We start from the raw sequence: 4,823 nt of genomic DNA, 5'->3' as shown, positions 1-4,823 counted from the left end.
GAGTAGTATCCCATTGAATAAATGCAATACTACTTATCTTCCTAACCACCAGTTGAAAGGCATTTGGGTTGTTTTCAGTGTTTGGCATTTATGAACAAAACTGTTATAAACACCTGTGTACAAAGTTTTGTATAAATACATGCTTTCATTTCTTTAGGGTAATGGGACTGCTGGATCATATATGGTGAGTGTATATTTAACTATATGAGTTAACAGATGGTTTTCTAAAGTGGTTGTACAATTTTGCATTAATATTAGCGATGTGTGAGAGTTCTAGTTGCCCCACACCCTCACCAGCACTTTGCACTATCCCCCATTTCCCTTCTAATCTGTGTGTAATGATATTTTGTTATCATTTTAGTGTGTATCCTTTTTTTTTTTTTTCCAGGAGATGGTGAGTTTTATTTTGTCTTGTCTGGATAGAGGTTTGATTTGCTCTCGAATGTTCCAGGGTGGAGAGAGACTAGGAGAAAGCACAGAATGCAGAGGTGTATTCGGTGTAATCTCCCTCATTTCCATCTTCACCGTCAATGGCCAGAGCAGCATCTTTGCTTGCAGAACTGAACTTCGAGGCTGGATTTTCTTCAGCTTTCTTTGGCTCAGGTGCAGATCTGGAGTCGTGATCCTTTTTGCCATCTTTCCTGTCTGACTCCTTCCAGTGGTCTTTGTTCCCTCCATCTCCCGGACCACGGCTGGAGTTCCCACTTTGGCCTTTTGGGGCACTTACCCCATCTATTTTATTTTCATCTTTCCTTGCTGATCCCTCCTCAGATGGTTGGGCTGGAACTACTTTCCCTCCACCACTTGTAGGGGTCTGCTGCTCTGTGTCTGAGCTCTGAGATCGAGCTGGAGGGTTAGAACTTCGCGTCACCCAAGCATTCTCCTTTGGTGGAGGGGCTGGCATTACCTTTAGAGGCTGTTCAGGTTTGGGAGGCTTAGAAGTTGGAGACTGACAGTCTTCCTCTTTATTGGGGGTTTCATTTTCTAGAGACTTCTCACTCTCTCTTCTTCGTGCATTTCTGCCAGATGGGGCTGAGGTCCCAGTCTGTGATGACTCACTTCCTGTCCTCGATCGTTCCCGTTCCTGAGTTTCTTCACTTCGCAAGCTTGGGTGTCTCTCCCGAGGCCGTCGCTCTAGTTTTGGCTCATCCAGCTGACACTGCAGTTTCTCTTGTTCCTTCTGTAGCCGCTCTTCTACTCGTTCTCTAGCAGCCGTGTCTACAGGCTTTGCCCCTCCAAAGATAGAGGCTGCCCGACTGGACTGGGAGGTGCTAGCGGAGGAATCATCTTCCTTAGGAGTACTCCAAGGCTTTAGGTTCAGTTTGGGTCTTTGGGGGGGACCTCTATAATCATCCCGAGAGTAATCATCTCTGGAGCTCCAGGACCGGTCATCTCGTCTGTCGTATCTGTCTTCGTAGCGGTCCCCGCCTCCTCTGTAGTCATCATCCCTACGGTACCCACTACCGAACGCTCTTCTGCCACTGCCTATCCTGGAATCGTAGCTTCTGTCATAGTCTCTGCCACCTCGGTCATCATAGCGATCTCGGCCCCCGTATCGATCCATGTCCCGGCGTGGGCCATCACGGTAACTGTCCCGATACCCATCACGATATCGGTCTGAATCGTAACGATCTCGATACTTGTCTCCAAAGCTACCATCACCCCTTCTAGGCGGGTAGTCATCAAAGCTGTCTGCAGCAGGACGGGCCCTCCAGTCGGTATCTGTTTTGTCAGAATCACAATTTCTATCTCGGCCAAAAGAACGATCATCCCTGTCTTTATCCTGTGCTTGATCAGCAACGTCCACTCGAATTCTCCTATTACCTAGAGACTCTTCGTTGAGGCTCAGGGCACTGAGCAAGGAATCCAGGTCCTCAAACTCAGCATAACCAAAACCTTTTAACCTCTCAGGATTGCTGGGTTCACGCGGTAAACGCACCGCACTGATATTTAATCCTCTAAAGAATTCCTTAATGGAGTCTTCTGTCACATCATAGGGCAGGTTCCCTGGAAAAGCAGTGTAGGGTGGAGATTTGGGAAGACGGCTCCTGGTCGATATTGGGTTCCCGAGCAGCCCGTGGAGCAGTGGGCAGGATGGAACGGTCAGTTGGAGGTGCTCGATACACATCATCATCATTACTATGCCAGGTGGTTGAAACGTCCCCTTCCAGATCGTCTGTTTCATCAGCCCAGCTGACTGGTGTGGGGACACAGGTGCTGCCTCCTGCAGTCCCTCCATCCTCAGCCGGAAGGTCTGTTAGGGAGATGGTCTTCCCCTTCTTAGTCTTCTTTTTCGCTGAGGTAGGGAGATAGATAGTCTTCCCCTTCTTAGTCTTCTTTTTCGCTGAGGCCGCCATGTTGGGAGAGGGAGAGAGAACGCAAAGGCAGTGTGTATCCTTTTGTGTGCTTATTTTCCATTGGTATAGGTTCTGTTCTTAGCACTGGGACATATCACTAAGCAAAATAAAGAGACCATTCTTCAAGAAACTCACATTCTAGCACAGGAGATAGTCAATAAATAATAAACAAGAAAAGCAAATGACTTCTATGACACAAAAATAGATAAATGCTCAGCAAAAGAGGGGAAAAATAAGTCAGGGTAAGGAGGAGCTAGTGTTGGGATGGAGGCAGTGATCGCTATATTAAGTAACATGGTCCCTGATTAGTCATATATGAGCAAAGACCTGAAGGAGATGAGAATGTGACACAAGTAGATATCTAAGGGAAGTTTGCCCCAGGCTGAGGGAAAACCTGGAGAAGGCACTGCAGAAGGGAGCCTAGCATATTCAGTGAACAGAAAAGAAGTCAGCAGGGCTGGAGTGAAATAAATGAAGGGGACAGTAATAAGGAAGGAGGTCTGGATGGCATGGGGTGCCTGCAGACCATGTAGAGCCTAAGACATTGTAAGGACTTTGGCTTTGAGTGAAATAGGGCTTCACTCGTAGAAAGGAACGATAGAGACAGCCCAGTTAAGGAACGGTTGCAGGAGTCACAGACGAGTATCTTCATGGCTTGGAGAAAGGTTGTGGAGTGGTGAGAAGTGGCCAGAACCGGCAGGTATTTTGAAAACAGAACTGACAGGATTTCCTGATGTACTGAAAGTGGGGGGTAAAGAGGAAATGAGCCAGGGACGATTCCAAAGTTTGGGGGCTGAGAGACTGCAAGGATGCGGTTTCCATCTGCTGAGATGAGGAAAGCAGCAAACAGAAAGTTTTAGGGGAAAGACAAGGAATTCGGTTTTGAATGTGCTAAGTTTGAGATTTCCATTAAACAGCCAAGTGGAAATGTTGGATAGGCAATCATATGTATAAATCCGGAGTCTGGCATAAAGATGTAAATTTAAGAGCCATCAGTATACAGATAGTGTTTAAAGTCTTGAAACCAGATAAGATCACTGAAAAATTAGTAAAGATAAAGAAGGGAAGAGATCCAAATACGGAGTTCTGAAGCATTTAAACATGAAGAGATTGGGGAGAATAGGAATAAGCAAAGAACACTGAAGCAGTTTATTCATCTAGGAAGGAAGAAAAGCAACAGAGTGTAGTGGAAGAAAGTATTAAAAGAGAGTGAACAGCTGTGTGCAATAGGTCAAGGCAAGGACTTAGAATTAACCATTGATTCAGCAACACATGGATGTCATTGTTAACCTCGGTCAGGATTTTTTAGTGGAGTGGTAGATGGGGAGCACTGGTGACTGCCTACACAGAAAACTTCTGTTCAGAGTGGAGCAAGGTTGGTGATGGATGCGGAAGTGAGATCAAGAAGAATGTTCTCTCTTTAATGGGAGAGAATACAGCACATGTTTATGATGGAAAGAAAGCCCAGTAGAGAAACTTATTTACATAGAAGAGAGAGGAGAGATTGCTAGAATGACCGTGGAAGAGAGGGGAGTGGGATCTGGAGCACAGATAGAAGGGTTTCACTTTAGATGGGATGTGGGTGGTTCACACACAGGTGAGAAGGCAAAGAGAAGTCTATGGATAAAAATGGTCACTCATTATTAGAGAAATGCAAATCAAAACCACAATGAGGTACCATTACACGCCAGTCAGGATGGCTGCTATCCAAAAGTCTACAAGCAATAAATGCTGGAGAGGGTGTGGCGAAAAGGGAACCCTATTACACTGTTGGTGGGAATGCAAACTAGTAAAGCCGCTATGGAAAACAGTGTGGAGATTTCTTAAAAAACTGGAAATAGAACTGCCATATGACCCAGCAATCACACTTCTGGGCATACACACTGAGGAAACCAGATCTGAAAGAGACACGTGCACCCCAATGTTCATCGCAGCACTGTTTATAATAGCCAGGACATGGAAGCAACCTAGATGCCCATCAGCAGATGAATGGATAAGGAAGCTGTGGTACATATACACCATGGAATATTACTCAGCCATTAAAAAGAATTCATTTGAACCAGTCCTAATGAGATGGATGAAGCTGGAGCCCCTTATACAGAGTGAAGTAAGCCAGAAAGATAAAGAACATTATAGCATACTAACACATATATATGGAATTTAGAAAGATGGTAACGATAACCCTATATGCAGAACAGAAAAAGAGACACAGAAATACAGAACAGACTTTTGAACTCTGTGGGAGAATGTGAGGGTGGGATATTTCAAAAGAACAGCATGTATACTATCTATGGTGAAACGGATCACCAGCCCAGGTGGGATGCATGAGACAAGTGCTCCGACCTGGTGCACTGGGAGGACTCGGGGGAATCGGGTGGAGAGGGAGGTGGGAGCGGGGATCGGGATGGGGAATACGTGTAAATCCATGGCTGATTCATATCAATGTATGACAAAACCCACTGAAAT

General features: G+C 45.6%; 1 pseudogene; it reads right to left on the bottom strand.

The window, feature by feature from the left end:
- Positions 1–378: 378 nt before the first annotated feature.
- Positions 379–2,357, bottom strand: LOC133046463 (eukaryotic translation initiation factor 4B-like; annotated as a pseudogene).
- Between the last annotated feature and the right edge of the window lie 2,466 nt (positions 2,358–4,823).

The sequence above is a fragment of the Dama dama genome, chromosome 25, assembly GCF_033118175.1.
Source record: "Dama dama isolate Ldn47 chromosome 25, ASM3311817v1, whole genome shotgun sequence".
In the NCBI taxonomy this organism is placed as follows: Eukaryota; Metazoa; Chordata; class Mammalia; order Artiodactyla; family Cervidae; genus Dama; species Dama dama.
Note: the sequence above shows the minus strand (reverse complement) of the source record. Positions and strands in the feature narration are given on the sequence as shown.